At 43.3% G+C, this 15981-nt stretch overlaps 1 pseudogene; it reads left to right on the forward strand.

Annotated features, from left to right (window-relative positions):
- Positions 1 to 616: 616 nt before the first annotated feature.
- LOC114211868 (dnaJ homolog subfamily C member 8-like) overlaps positions 617 to 15981 on the forward strand; it is a 34710-nt pseudogene continuing 19345 nt past the window's right edge.

Genomic DNA, 15981 nt, shown 5'->3' on the forward strand with positions numbered 1-15981 from the left:
GTTATTTACACAGAATTTGCAGAAGGTAACATCCTATACCCTGATGCCCAGGAAGGCCATGGCAAAGGGCAAGCAGAAGGCTGCGGTATGTGTGTGCTCGTCATTTCCCCAGGAACACCACTCACGTGCACTGCGCTGCTTGGCCTGACTTTGCAATCCACAGGCCTCCTGCAAGCACCTCATAACCCTGGAAAGGGCAGCAAGCCTCTATTTGTGAGAGCATCCCACAGTTGACTCCCCAGCATCGGCGAGTTTTGGGTTGCCCTTGCTGTGCTAACTTTAGAGCTCATCGAAAAGAAGTCCCTCCTTCTACAGAGCCCCAGCGGCACTGGGGGACTCGGGCAGTAACCGTAAGGCAAGGCCTCTGGGGTCTAGAGGATCACTAGGGGCTTAGAAATTCCCAGGACCCATTCTGCTTCCATTTGGGAATTGCATCTAAGAGTCGAGGCCTCCTTCCACCATTGAGCAATCCTCACAAGGTTTGGGCAGAGAGGAAGTTCCATTGCAGTGGGATTGTATTTGTGATACAAAGAGAATTGGAAACAATATAAATGACACTGCAGAGGGAGCTGAAGTGATATATCGTCCGAAGGAATGGGACACAGCAACTAGCCGCATGAGGTGGGTGCTGATGATGTCATAATCTGCTCAAGACCTGGTGTCTGGTAGGGGCGAGGGCAAGCTGCCGACCCGTACTTACAGTACACCACGAATGATTCAGACGAACATGCAGAAAGCCCACTTTCTTCCCTAGGAGTGCATGTTAGGGCATAAGATGTGGTCTGGAATAATGACAGTATTTAGCTCCAGGTGAGAGAGACGTGGGGCCCTGACAGATGGCCAGGACTGGGGGAGAGGTGGCTTAGGGGGACACTGGACTTAGGGACCATGTTTCATTTCATGTTTTTAAAATAAGGGAAATGTATTCATGAGTTCTTGTGTGATTAAAAATTAATAATAATGATTTAAAAAATTAGCCTTAGGCTCTCTTGAGCTCTTTCTCTGGGCTGGCAGGGCTGGTTCATGACTGACTAAACTTGTATGAGTCAGTCATGGTGCCTAACAGGGAATGAGGGGCCCGCTTTCCATCTCCGTGCTGGCTGGTCCTGGGGGCTCCCTTGTCCTTGGAGGCCTGTCCCGTGCCAGGTGCTGAGTGTAAGCACAGCGTGGCCAGAGTCCTCCTGCTCACTCTGCCTCCCTCGTGTGCCTCGGGCGTTTATGGTTGCTGTTCCTTTTCACCAGAACCCTCTTCCCTCTGACTTCCACATGACTGGCTACGTCTCAGGGGTCAGATCTCCTCTCCAGCTGCCTCCTAGAGGGGTATTCTGAGTCATCCCCTCCCTGTCAGTCCTTCTCCACCAACCCGTGCTATTTTATTTCTCTGAGAGTAGGAAACACCACCAGAATAATGTTGTAGAACAGATTTGTGCACTTTTATGAACTGTGTGGCTCCCTGGAAGGCAGGTGCATTGGGAGCGGGCACCTGCCCTGTCCTTCTCTGTAGCTCAAGAACCGAGAATGGCGCCTGGCACATAGTAAGTGCTCAGTAAAGAGTATGTGAATGAATGTACAACCTTCACAAGCCCAGTGAAAACAGTGCACCAGGAGAAGCAGGATTCCAAGGTCCCTTCCAGTCCCTTCTGGTCAAGAGTCAAGTCCTTGAGCAAGGCAGGAGTGGCTGAAGGAACAGGCCCCGTGGCTCTTCTTCTCAAGTCAGCTGCTGCAAGGCTCAAAGTGTAGGGCCTTTTACTTAATGCCCAGATGCTTCAATTTGCTCATCTAGAAGATGAGGGATTGGACTATATGCTTCTTTCCGGCTCCAAGTTTTACTATGCTATAAAATATAAATGGTTTGGGTTCACATGCTCAAATCAAGATATATGCTTGAATACACTTTCTTTAATATGCCTTTAATATCAGTTTGTGTTTTTCCCCCCGTTTTCTTCTTTCTCATAAAAAGTGGAATGCAGCGTGTGTGCCAGTGTGGTCTCTGGTGCGCTGTAATCCCGAGCCCTCGGTGCAAAATTCATTATTGAATCAAAGGCTGCAGTTTTCTCTCCTCATTTGTTTCTTCGCTCTCCAAACAATTTTGAGCTTTGACATCTTTATTAGTGTCCTTTGGCCTTTTAGCAGAATGAGAATGCAGTGTATCTAGTCATTGGGGCTGTATTCTGAATATGGCCAAGTGGGCATGCAGGAAAGTACGGGATATTTGTTCCAGAACCCCTCGTTCGGCACGCGAGCGGGCGGCGAGGAGGATGAGCTCCTAACTTTCCTTGCAGCAGAAAGGAGCTGGGTCAGCTTGGTCTCTGGGGCTGGGCTCTGATTTTAGTACTGTGTCTCTACGTCTGTTTGGAGAGGTAACTGAGCAGGTGCCCTTGATTTGGAGGCGGGTGGCCAAAAGCATGATAAAGCCTCCTTTTACGGAGAGCTTGCTGTGTGCCAGGCGCTTGCGCTCATTTCACTTTAATTTTTCCAAGTGCCCTGTGAGATAGGAATCGTTATTACCTCCATTTTTCAAATGAAGAAACCGAGGCTTAGAGAGGGTAAATCAAATGTCTAAGCTCATGTAGGGGAGCTAAGATTTGCACCCAGGCCGTCTGATGTTAGAGCCCTCCGTCTTTCCTACTGCCAGTACTGTACGTGCACAGTACGGGATCCTGGAGTGCCAGTCTGGCTCTGCCAGGACATGGTGCTGTTAATAATAGTAATCCCTAACAGTCAAGTCTCTCATCGAGATTTAAAAAGTAGCAGTCAACATCAGAGTTCTAAGAAAAGATTATGTTATAAGCAAGTCAGGTATCATTCGTTGCTTCAAGAAATGCACAAGTGCTTACTATAAGCAAGGAGAATGTATGTACTTTGCTGTCCAAAATAGAGACTCCTCCATAGAGACCCTTGCCCTCGTGGGCCTTCTAGTCACTTGACATCTGAGGGAGTTAAAGCTGAGAGATTTTGTATAACTTGTCCATTCCATCCAGCTCGTCTGTGGCAGAATCATAATGCAAGCCAACCACTGGACCCCTCAGGCACTCAACTTCCCTGTGTAATGGAATGCAAGACCTCGAAGGTCCAATATGAAAGGCTGCCTGTGATCTTTTTCTTTCCCTGAATCTGTGGCAGTATTCAAATAATCATTCAGTAAGTTGCCAAAGATAGGGATCAGTATGAGTGGATTGAATAGGGCCGGGCTTCTTGACCCTGGTGCCATCGACATTTCGGGCTGGATAATTCTTGGTTGTGCATTGGAGGAGGTTTAGCAGCCCACTGCCCACTGGAATGTAGTAAACAGTTGCTACAACCAAAAATGTCTCCTGATATTATCAAACGTTCCCAGGAAGAAAATTGCCCCTGGTTGAGAGCCATGGGAACTGAGTGACAATAAAACAAAAATTCTTTCTTTGCTTTAAGTCATTGACAGTGTTGCACTCATGGGACTCACATCATATCAGAAGATTGGACCTCAACATCTCATAATAGTTAAAATAATCCTTGGGATGACGTGGAAGCCTAGAGCTTCTTAGTTTCATAGATCATAGTTTCTTCAGGTGAAGTTGAGGTTAATTGATGGGCTTGGTTTAAGAGTCGTGTATGAGCAAAATGTGCCTTTAAACACTAGAATTAAACAAAACAAAACAAAAAACACTGGAATTACTCTCAGTGTGGAGAGATGCTCACACAGTGAAAGGTAAGGAACTGAGGGGTCAGCAGCTCTGTTGCTCCCATCTCATGCAAACTAGAGGGAAAGGAATGGCAGTGGGTGACATGGGCAATAGCCTTACTACTTAAAGTGCGGCCCGTAGACCAGCAGCCATTGGTCGCCTGGGAGCTGGCTAGAAAATGCAGACACTTGGGCCCTCCTTCAGTCCTACAGAATCAGAATCTACATTTTATTAAGATTCCCAAGTGGCTTGTTTGCACTTTCATGTTTGAGAAATAGTCTATGGTACTAAGACACACTTTAAGAACTGAGAAGAACTAGCCTTTATATTTAAATGGTTCTCCCTCTCTCACTTTTGCTGACTGTGCATGAAGGTGTGTGGATGATACGTCTGTTCTGCTTGTTTGCTTAACTGCTATAGGAAAGTGGTTCTGTGTAGGTTAGAAGCATCCAGACTTTATTATTTGGCAGAATTGTTGAAGATGGATGTGAGGTTTGTGCTCTGGGGTGTGTGTGTGTGTTTCCGGTTTATGCTCCCGTTTAAGTTTTAAGTGATGAAGCTACTGTATGTGTATTCTCTGTCACACACGCGCCCACCCCCATATGTGAGAAAACGCATCTCTGCCAACTATTAGAAATAAGACCTCAGAGAAGTCAGCTGACATACTCCTCACTCACACAAAGTGCTGCTTCACAGGCACGGTGCGAGGATGTAAGGAGTCGATGACTTTGGATGAGCTTTATTAACAGGGACCTCCTGTACAATCACAGATTGTTACTTGTGATCACTGCACCTGCAAAGAAAAAAATAGATGGTCTCTGGAGCTCAGATGCTCTGTCTGTGCTGCCCCCTGCTGGTTAAGGCACCTCAGACAGCGCACTTAGCCATGCATTTCTCTTCTCCCCACACCTTCTTTTGTTTATTTATGTATTTACGCACTTATAATCACAAATTCACAAGTGAATTATTGTTAAAAACTTCAGATAACAGAGTAATTAAACAGAGATAGTGCGCTTTCCCTCCCCCACCCCCTCATCACTAGGCTAAGGAGGCCAGGCTGGGGTCTGCTCTGCTCCCTGCTGATGCCCTCACCCAGCACAGGGCCCGCTGCACAGGGAGGGCACTCGCATGCACCTGTGGAGTGAATAAAGGGACTGCCATTGTCAGGCTGATGCGGTCCTTTTCGTACACATTCAAAATCATATAGATAGTCTACTTTTGTACATAATTGGGTTCATACTGTAGGCACGTTTCTTTAGTTTTTGCTTCATAGTATAAGTTGGGGATCTTTCCTTGACTGATATCTGGACTTACTTCATTCTTTTTCACCACTGACTAAATATACTGACAGTGTGATGGCTCCCATATGGATGGTGTTGAAGTTCCTTCTATTTCTCACTATTTCCAGCCATGCTGCTTGCACAGGCCTCTTGCAGCCCAGACACAGGTGTTCCCAGGAAAGACACCTAACGGGGACTCGCTGGTGGCAGGACTCCTCCTTCCCATGCCCTTCACTGGGTCCGATGACTGAAAACCTAAATCTCCCTGAAAGACAAGCTGGACTGAGGGAAATTTCTTTCCCTGGAAGTGGTGTGGAGTGTCAGTCCTGGGCTCGTGCGCTGTGCTTGGCCAACACGCTCACATGCGCGCACACACACATGCACCCACGCACCATCCTATCCCAGCCTGCTCGCTAGGGAACCTAATTTTAAAACCTGAGCTGATTAGTGTTAGTATGTCCTGTGGAAGCACACTGAACTGAGAGTGCTGAGGTCTGAGTTCTAACATAGGCTTTGCCACAAAATTGCCTTAAAGTGTTGAAGAAATGATTCCGTCTTTCTGGGCCTCAGTTTCTTTCTCTTTAAGGTGGGTCGGGAAGAGAATGAGTAGGCGCGGACACTTGCGCTGCCAGTCTTCCAGGGTGAGGCTTCGGTGGCCTGCCCTTGACCCCAGGTTGGCGGCGGGAGCCAAGAAATAGGAAACTGACATGTTGAAAGAACGTCAGCTGTTCCCGGGTGAGGTCAGAGCCGGCCCCTGGTGACCTCCGCTGGGTCAGCAGGTCAGCAGCACCACCTCCCCCGGAGCTGCGGCCGGTTGTGCCTCCCCTGCCCCTTGGCATGGGCATGATTCGCATCCGGGCAGAGGAAAGCCAGGAGAGCACCTCCCCCACTCGTGGCTTGGTAATCGGCTACCTTCTGAGGGCTACCCGGCCACAGATCCTGCCAGAGTGATAGGCACTAACCAGAGCGGTAAGGACGGAGCCCCCGGAGTCCCACTGCCTGGGCTCGAACCCCGACCCTGCTGTGCCCAGTCAGCTGAGTGAGCTGGGGCCAATGACTCAGACTCCCATTTCCTTGTCTTTAAACTGGGGATAATGTTCATAGAGCTTTGATGGAGTTTTGTAAGAATTCAATGAAAGTTCTTTTTCTTTTCTTCCCCCTTTGCTTTTTACTTTGTTGACGAACATTTATTCCAGCGATCCATATAACAAAAAGAGTTCTCATCATGAAAATATAAAATTTGAAATAAAGCATTAGTTATAAAACTCAAACGGCTGGCATCTGGGAGACTTGATGCAGAGGGTGGAGTAGAAAGTGGGTGGGAGGTGAGAAGCTCTTGGAGGAGGGCTGTAGGTCCCTCTTCAGGAGGGACACACTTGCCAGGCAGGTCTTTGCTAAAGCTGGACAAACTTTCCTCTGAAAGTTCTGCAGGAGCGTGGATCTTGGTCTATTTCATTCATTGCTCTATTCCTAGTGTCTTCAAGAGTGTCTATAGCACAGAGTAGGTGTTTAGGTGTTTATAAATATATATATGTTTAAATTTCATGGTTCTTATATTCTTTTATCTTTTGTATTACTTTTGTTTCCAGCTTTATTGAGATACAATTGACATATAACATTGTATTAGTTCTAGGTGCACAACATAATGATTTGTTATATGTATGTGTTGCAGAATGATTACCATAATAAGCTTAGTTAACATCCGTCACCTCAGGTAGTTAAATTATTTCTTTTCTTGCAATGAGAAGTTTTAAGATCTACTCTCTTGGCAACTTTTGAATGTATAATACAGTGTTGTTAATTATAGTCATCATGCTGTGTGTCATATCCCTAGGACTTATTTATCTTGTAACTGAAAGTTTGTACTGTTTGACCACCTTCACCCATTTCGCCTACACCCCACCTCCTGCCTCTGGCTACAACCAATTTGTTCTCTGTTTCTATGAGTTTGTTTTTTTTTAGATTCCACATAAAGGTGACATTATACAGTATTTGTCTTTCTTTGAGTGACTTATTTCACTCAGCATAATGCCCTCAAGGTCCATCCATGTTATTGCAAATGACAGGATATCCTTCTTTTTTAGTGGCTGAATATTATTCCATTAAAAATAGATATTTAAATATATACATTTGCTACTATATATAATTATATATATCTCACATATATATTTATATCTTACATTTTCTTTATATATATTTATGTCTCACATTTTCTTTATCCATTCATCTGTCCATGGACACTGAAGTTGTTTCCATTTCTTTGCTCTTGTAAATAATGCTGCAATGGACATGGGGTGCAGATAGTTCTCTAAGGAGCGATTTCATTCACTTCAGGTAAATACCCAGAAGCAGAATTGCTGGATCATATTGCTGGTAGTTCTATTTTTAATTTGTTGAGAAACTTTCATATTGTTTTCCATAGTGGCTATACCAATTACATTCCCATCAACCATGTATAGGAGCTTCCTTGTCTATTCATACTTACTAACAATTGTTATCTCTTGTCTTTTTGCTAACAGCCATTCTAACAGATTGAGGTGATATCTCATTGTGGTTTTGATTTGCAGTAATCTGATGATTAGTGATATCGAGCACCTTTTCATGTACCTGTTGGCCAAATGTGTTTTTGGAAAAATGTCTATTCCATTCTTCACTGATTTTTTAATTGGAATGTTCGTTTGTTTGTTTTTTAAAGCGTACCGTGCCTCTATTTTTTTTTTGAAAGATTCCATTCATTTACTTGACATAGAGAGAGAGAGAGAGACAGCGAGAGAGGGAACACAAGCAGGGGGAGCGGGAGAGGGAGAAGCAGGCTCTCTGCTGAGTGGGGAGCCCGATGCGGGGTTCGATTCCAGGACCCCGGGATCATGACCTGAGCCGAAGGCAGATGCTTAACGACTGAGCCACCCAGGCACCCTAGAATGTTAGCTTTTTGCTATTGAATTGTATGAGGTCTTTAAAAAATATATTTTGGATAATAACTCCTTATCAGATATATAATTTGCAAACATTTTCTCCCATTCCATCGGTTGTCTTTTCATTTTATTGATGGTGACTTTTTTCCTTTGAGTGCATAATTACTGCTCAATACGTATTTTTATTATTAATATTTAGAACAGAGCATAGCACCTAGACCAAGTAGGTGGTCCAGAAATGTTTGATGAGTATATGAAAACTGCATGAATAAGCTGGAAATGAGGAGCCATGTTCTAGCTCCATTTCTGCCTTTGACTTCTTTTACCACCAAGCTTACAGCAAGCACCTCCTGACTCTACCGGCCTTCCCCAAACCTGCCTCCAATTTCTTATCCTAGCATTTTTCCTCGGGTTTTTTCCTCTTTCTGGAATGCTCTTCTCACTTATTTCTGCTGTCAAAATTCCATCCTTCAAGAGGCAAATGACATGCCACCTCCTCTGTGAAACTTTCTCTGTTTCTCCATTTGATAGTGCTTCTTCATTCTCATATTTCCAATATATTTTGCCGTTGATGATTCCCAAATTTATATTTTCAGTCCAAATCTTTCTTATGAGCCCCAAACTAGTGTCTTCAAGTGTCTACTCAGTATCTTCATTTGGATGTCTAATAGACTCAAATTTAATATGTCCACCACCCACCCAACCACCCACACAGCTATGTTAGCTCCACTTGCAGGCTCTCCCATCGCAGTTAAAGGCAACTCGATCTTTCTAGGTGCCCAGGCCAAAACATTAGTCATCCTGATGCGTGCCTTTCTCTTACATCCTACTCTTAGTCCATCTGGAAATCTTTTTAGATTTTCTTGGAAATATCCAGAATTAGAACACCACCTCCTCTGTTACCACCATGATCCAAGTCAGGGCCAATGGACTCCACCCCTGCCCTTCCCTCATGCACAATCCATTTCTAAAAAGCAGCCAGAGTGATTCTTTGTAAAATATAAGTAAAACCATCAGTGTCCTGCTAAAGATCTCACAGTGGTTCCACATTTCACTTAGAGGAAAAGCCAACATTCTTGAAACAGCTTATCAGGCTTTACAAAACCACACATCACTCTGACCTCATCTTCCACTGCTCTCTCTGCCCTGGACAGTCTCCTCTTGTCTCCCCAGATTCACTCTCCAGCCTTTTCCATCCTGCTCTCTTCTCCAGGACACTGGTCCCAGGAATCTTCAAACTTTCTCCACAGTCTTTGACCTGTAGTCTGGTCAGTCGATGGCAGGTGCTGGTTTGCAATGGGGAGACGGGATGCGAGAGAGGTTGGGGTATTTATCTGTTTCATTCCCTGCCAAGCCTGGTGATGGCCATGACTCTGTTCCTTTACCAAGGACCCCATCTGTCAGCCCTCTCCTACAGTCGGCCTTCTCCAGGCTCCAGGAATCCTGCTCTCTGCTGGCCCCTTCTGGCCAAGCAGTGCTACTGCTAACTCTCCAGAGCCTGACCTTGTAGGTTTACCCTACCTCTGTCCACAGCTTCAGAAATAGTCTTTATAGGGACGCCTGGGTGGCTCAGTCCTTAAGCGTCTACCTTCGGCTCGGGTCGTGATCCCGGGGTCCTGGGATCGAGTCCCACATTCAGGCTCCTTGCTTGGTGAGGAGTCTACTGCTCCCCCTGCTTGTGCTCTCTCTCTCTCTGACAAATAAACTTAAAAAAAAAAAAAAAAAGGAATAGTCTTTATACTTAACACTCTTCGGTTACTCCTTTTAAGGGGCTCTCTGCTTCCTGCCTAATCTCGATTGATCCCTTATCTGGCCTCATGTTGTTCAAGCAACAGTTTTGTGACACTGTGGTTTATAAGAAAAATATATGTCATTCAGATGATCAAAATATATTTCTCATATATATTTGGTCTTCATCCGGGGTTCACAACTCTCCAAACCCTTGGAACTTCCGAAGTGCTGAAAGTGATAAAGGTGTCTCTTTTATGTTAATGAGGTGACTTTTGAAACTAACCTAAGGATGGGTTGTCAGGAGAACCAACTATGTGATTAGACAATTAGAATTTTTTTTAAGTTTTTATTTATTTATCGGACAGAAAGAGAGAGAGAGAGAGAACATAAGCAGGGGGAGTGGCAGAGTGAGAAGCAGGCTCCCCGCTGATCAGGGAGCCCGATGCTGGACTCCATCCCAGGACTCTGGAATCATGACCTGAACCCCAGGCAGACATTTAACCCACTGAGCCACCCAGGTGCCCCTGGATGATTGGAACTTTCAGTCCCACCTCTGACCTCTGGGGAGGGGAGAGAGCCTGGAGGTTGAATCAATTGCCAATGACCAATGATTTAACCAATCATGACTTTGTAATGAAGCTTTCATAAAAATGCAAGAGAACAGGGTTCAGAGAGCTTCCAGTTTGGTGGATGCCTGGAGATTTGGGAGAATGGTGTACCTGGAGAGGTCATGGAAGCTCTTTGCCTTCCCCATTCCTTGCCCTATGCATATCTTCGATCTGGACGTCCCTAAGTTATACCCTTTTAGAATAAACTAGCAATCTAGTAAGTAAAATGTTTTTCTGAGTTCTATGAGCCATTCTAGCAAATTAGTCAAACGCAAAGAGGAAATTTTGGGAGCCTCTGATTTATAACCAGCTCGTCAGAGCATAGGTAATAACCTGGGTTTGCAACTGGCATCTGAAGTTGGTGTGTGTGGGGTGCAGTCTTGCAGAACTGAAACCTTAACCCATAAAATCTGATGCTGTGTCTGAGTAAACAGTATCTGAATTGAGTTGAATTCTTGGACACCCTGATTGTGTCTGAGAATTGTTCATTGGAGGTGTGGGAAGCACCACTCCCCCCACATTGGAATTGGTACCACAACCAATTTTACTTTCCACCCTGGTCTTCCTCTAGCATGCTAGGCACACTCCTATCCCAGGATCTTTGCACTGGTTCTTCCCTTTTCTTGGCATACTCTTCTGGATGTCTATGGATCCCTCCCTCCTGCCTTTAAATCTTTGCTCAGTTGTCACCTTCTCAGTGATCATGTTTCTTTGTCCTAATAAAATTGTGTCCCTTCTACCTTGGCAATTAGTCTTTTTTTTTTTAATTTTTGTTTTAAGATTTTATTTATTTGTGAGAGAGAGAATGAGAGACAGAGCACATGAGAGGGAGGAGGATCAGAAGGAGAAGCAGACTCCCCGCCGAGCAGGGAGCCCGATGTGGGGCTCGATCCTGGGACTCCAGGATCATGACCTGAGCCGAAGGCAGTCGTCCAAACAACTGAGCCACCCAGGCGCCCTGGCAATTAGTCTTTTTTAAAAAAATAGTGCTTATCATATAACTCATGATGTTATTTATTTATTTATTTGTGATTTTCACTATCTTTATCCTCTCAGTAGATTATAAAATCCTTGAGGGCAAGGATTTCATCTGTTTTCACTGATAAATCTCCACTATTAGAATAATGCCTGGCATATGATAGGTAAGTGAGTGTTTGTTGAATGAGAAAATGTTTGAATATATCCCAGTTGTTTTTAATGGGTCCCACCATGAAATGTGTAACACAAGTGCTTATCTCATTATTCCAACTAAATAGTGAGTTCTCCAGGAGGGATAAATAGCATTTATACCTGAGGTTGCAAGGCAGAAGGCTTTAGGCTGGATTTAGCCTACAGACAAGTTTGCTTAAAGTCTTGGTCCACACAACGTTTCAAATACCATTTTGATTTATCTTTCCAACATTAAGAAATGGGGGATATTTCACTTGAAGATGTGGATTTTTGGTTTCTAGGCGAAAACAAGTTCTGGTCATATTTTACATCATGTTTCTCATTCTTTAACAGCTGAGCAGGGCCTTTCCCCCTTCGACTGGGCATGTCCCCTCCTGTGCATCAAGTCTGTACCTCTTCCTAGTTTTTCCCCGACCCCCCTCTAAAGCTGCGTGTCTGCCAGCCAACTCCACTTCTTTACTCACCTGCTTGGCTCTTATAAACAAAGACGTCTGCAACCCGTTGTGGTCAAGTATATACTAGGGAGGCAATAAGTGTTTGATAATGATGATGTGCTAATGATGATGTAGAAATATGAGTCAAATTTCCATTTCTTCTACTCTTTTCTCCGGCAACTTCTCTTCATTTACAATTGTGCTGGTGCCTCCAAATATAATTATGGGTAAGTCTTTTTCTTTTTTTAGTTACATCATTTTGCTTTATGTATTCTCCAATTCTATTATTAAGTTCATACATGTTTGTGATTATGTGACTCCTGAAGAAGACCTGAAAGATTCCAGAGGAACTGAAGGACACTGAGGACACGATCAACCAACTTGTGGTTGATGACCTGAGAGACACTATCTGCCAACCTGACTTAATTCACACGTATAGAACCTGATGGCAAAATAAAAAAATAGCAAAATAAGCATTCTTTTCAGATATACCATGGAACATTCACCAAGGTAATTCATATTCTGGGCCACAAAACTAATCTCTACAAATTTATAAGAATTTAAATAATACAAAACATGGCCTTTGAGGATTAAACCAGATGTGAATAAAAGAAAGTTATAAGGAAAAGCCCTAAATAATTGTAAATAAAAAAAATACACTTCTAAATAACCCATGGGTCAAAGAAGGAATTATGAAGGAAATTCTAATGCATTTTAAGTTAAGCAAATGGAAACGCAACATATAAAAGATGTGATGTCGCTAAAGAAATGCTCAGAGGAAAATGTATAGAATTAACTACTTATGAAGAAGGAAAGTCTCACGACAATGATCTTAGCTACTACCTAAAGAAATTATAAAAGGAAAGCAGGTTAAACACAAAGGAAGCCAAAGGAAGGAAATAGAGACTGGAAATCAATGAAGTAGAAAACAGAAAAACAATAGAGAAAAGTCAACGGAACCATAATTTATAAATTTCTAGTCAGTCTAATCAAGAAAAAAGAAGAGAAAAGATAGTAATTATCAATATCAGAAATGAAAGAAAAGATTTTATTATAGCTCCTACAGCAATTAAAAGGTTAGTGATGGAATATTATGAACAACTTCATATTAATAAACTTGAGAACTGACATGAGGTGGAAAAATTGCCTGAAAGACCGAAATTTCCAAAGCCTACTCAAGAGGCAAGAAATAGGGGTGCATGAGTGGTACAGTCAGTTAATTGGCCGACTCTTGATTTCAGCTCAGGTCATGGTCTCAGGGTCCTGGGATGCAGCCCTGCATCAGGCTCCGTGTTCAGCGGGGAGTCTGCTTGAGCATTCTCTCTCTCCCCCAGTCCCTCCCCAACTTGTGTGCACATACACACTCTTTTTCTCTCTCAAATAAGTAAATAAATAAATCTATCCTAAAGAAAAGAAGAAGAAATATAGGCTGAGTAGTGTTATACATGTTTAAAAAAAAACCTAAATTTGTAGCTACAAACTTTCTGAAAAAGAAAACTCCGAGCCCATATAAGTTTGGTGGTGAATTTTGCCAAACACTAAAGGAAGAAATAATACCAGTTCTAGGGAAATTTTTCCAAAAAACAGAACAGGGTAGAACATTTTCCAATTTATTTTATGAGGCCAATATTAACCTGATACCAAAAACCAGACAAAGACATTACATGAAAAGAAATCTAAAGCCCCAATATACCTCATGGACAGAGAGGCAAAAGTCCTTGGCAACACATTAGCAAATCAAATCCAGCAACATATTAAAAGGTAATACATAATGAACAAGTGGGGGATGCAAGTGATAAGGAAAATCTGTGTCCTAAGATGGCTGACCAAGCCAGCGAGAGAGTCCCAGTCCTTGCTCGGGGCTCTTCCGGGTTCTTCTCCCTGCTCTGCTTCCCGGGTGCACCAATCCGGGTCCTTCTCCCTGCCCCGCTTTGCGCACGCACCAAAAGTGCCAAGTATGCGGAAGTAGAAGTGTATAAATTGCCCCCTTTGTGCCCCGGGGCTCAGACCTTTGGAGACCATTCTCCTCTGAGCCCACCGGTGTTGAATAAACCTCCTATCCTCCAAGATCTCCGGGTACCGCTTGGTTCTTCCATTGGGTGATCCAGTCCAGGTTCTGTAACACAACGTTGGTTCAACATCTGAAAATCAATCAATGTAATTTACCATATCAGCAGAGAAAAAAAGAAAAATAACTATTTCAATGATGCGGATAATGTATTTTAACAAAATTCAACATCCATTCATAATAAAATCTCTAAAGAAACAAGAAGCTATGAAACTGAGAAATCTGTTCACAACGTCCCTTTGCCTAAAATCCTATACCATTTCTATTGTTCCTGTCCCCTCTAACTCTAGTACTCTGCCAGCTTCCTACACCAGCATTCACTTATTCATTCAATATCTGTCAGTATCTACTGTGTGGAAGGCACACAGTTGTGGGTGCTGGGACACAGAGCTGTGAGCAAAATAGTAAAAATTCTCTGCCTTCATGGAGCTTACATTCTAGCAGGTTAATGTAGCTCTTCATGGCTCCCTGCACACTCTGCTCAGTGGCCTTTCATTCCCTCACACTCGTCATTTCCCTCCTGGCACAGGACCTCTGAGGGACATGCTGGTCCCTCTGGAATTCTTTTCCTTCCCTTTTCTTTTTTTTAAAGATTTTATTTATTTTAATAGAGAGAGAGAGAGAGAGAGAGAGACAGCTCGCATGCACGAGTGAGGGGGAAGGGCAGAGGGAGAGGGAGAAGCAGGCTAGCAGGCTCTCCACTAAGCAGAGAGCCCGGTGGACTTGGGACTCTATCCCAGGACCCTGGGATCATGACCTGAGCCAAAGGCAGTTGCTTAACCAACTGACCCACCCAGGCGCCTGTCTCTCCCATCTTTGTCTATGTAACTCTTACTTATTTTTCAGATGTTAGCTGAAGAGTCACTTCTGTAGGGAAGTCTTCCTTGAGTTCCCTGCCTAGATGCCCTCCCCTTTCCTATGTTCTTACTGTGCTTACTTTCCTTCTTGTTATAGCCCTTTTTGTATAATTATTTATGTGACACTTTGATTGACCTCTAGGTCTCCAGTGGATTATGGGTTCTGTGAAGGCAGGGGCTCTGTTTTCACTCAACAGTGTCACTAGTACCCAGTACAGAGTAGGTGCTAATTCAGTATTGTTTAAAAGAGTGAATTTGTGCCTTCCTCCAAAACTTTATTAAATTTTGACCTGGAATGGAATAAGAATTGGACTGAGAACCTGCTAAGAAAATAGCATCCAAGATGTGGAGAAAAGGGAATCCCCATGCATGGTTGGTGGGAATGTAAATTGGTGCAGCCACTATGGGAAACTGCAGAGGTTCTTCAAAATATTAAAACCAGAAATACTATATGGTCTAGAAATTCCACTGCTGGGTATTTACCCAAAGAAAATTAAAACAAAACATTAATTTAAGAAGATATGCAGCCCTATGTTTATTGCAGCATTATTTACAATAGCCAACATATGGAAGCAGCCTGTGTCCACCGATAGATAAATGGGTAAAGAAGTGGTATATATACACAATGGAATATTACTCAGCCATAGAAAGAATGAAATCTTGTCATTCCTGACAACATGGATGAACTTAGAGAGTATCATGCTAAGTGAAATAAGTCAGACAGAGAAAGACAAATGCCATATGATTTCACTGATATGTGGAATCTAAAAAATAAAACAAATGAACACACATATATGCACACACAATAGAAACTGTCTCATAAATACAGAGGACAAACTGGTGGTTGCCAGAGGGGAGGGAGTGGGGGATGGGCAAAATAGATGAAGGGGATTAAGAGGTATAAACTTCCAGTTGTAAAATAAAGAAGTCACAGGGATGAAAAGTACAGCATAGGAAATATAGTCAATAATATTGTAATAACCTTGTATGGTGACAGATGGTAACTACTTACCCTGGTGAGCACTGCAAAATGTATAAAATTGTTGAATCCTTCTGTTGTATATTGAAACGAACATAACATTGTGTGTCAACTACACGTCAATAAAAAAAGAAAGAAAACAGCATCCAAGGAAGCATTAAGTAATTTATTAGTGGTCTTTAAATTAGTCATCAACCTGTCTAACCATATTTGGATTCAGCCCATCGTTTTTCCACTTCCTTTGTGGGATCTCAGGGGAGGCTTTTGAAGTTCAGCG

The sequence above is a fragment of the Eumetopias jubatus genome, unplaced genomic scaffold (assembly GCF_037043125.1).
Source record: "Eumetopias jubatus isolate StellerSeaLion01/CBP00866 unplaced genomic scaffold, mEumJub1_p1.0 scaffold_5, whole genome shotgun sequence".
Classification (NCBI taxonomy): domain Eukaryota; kingdom Metazoa; phylum Chordata; class Mammalia; order Carnivora; family Otariidae; genus Eumetopias; species Eumetopias jubatus.